Genomic DNA, 534 nt, shown 5'->3' with positions numbered 1-534 from the left:
TCTCCAAAAAAAAAAAAAAAAAGATATTCCACATTGTGTGCAATTCCTGATTTGTTTTTTAGTTTTGCCTGTTTATTAGTTTAACATGTGTGTGTATGCATGCATGCACACATGCGAAAACCATTCATAGGGGTTTTGAGTAGAAGGAGGAATGCAAATTTAAATCTTTAAAGAGTTAACCACCACAGACTATTTTATTTAGTAATCTGTAAAGAATTGGATTCTGTAGAGACTGGAGTTAAGAATAAAATCATAGGATTGTTTAAAGACTTCCAGAAGCTGTAATAATAGGTAACTGAAACAAGAAGACCCAACCCCTGCAAGATGGTCTGAAGAAAAATAATCAAATCTCCATTTACACAGAGTATAAATCTTAGTAATGTTCTGTGCAAAATATGGCAATGTTTCCAAAGGCTGCCTGTGTGGCAATGTAATCAAGGCTGCAGGGTCTCTGGATGTCCTGTAAGACCACTCTTCTGGCTCTTTTGTGGCTCCTTCCTTAGTTATGCATCTTATGATCTGTTAGAAGAGACC

Source organism: Tupaia chinensis, unplaced genomic scaffold, assembly GCF_000334495.1.
Source record: "Tupaia chinensis unplaced genomic scaffold, TupChi_1.0 Scaffold000247_1, whole genome shotgun sequence".
Lineage (NCBI taxonomy): Eukaryota > Metazoa > Chordata > Mammalia > Scandentia > Tupaiidae > Tupaia > Tupaia belangeri.
This window is presented reverse-complemented; position numbering follows the sequence as displayed.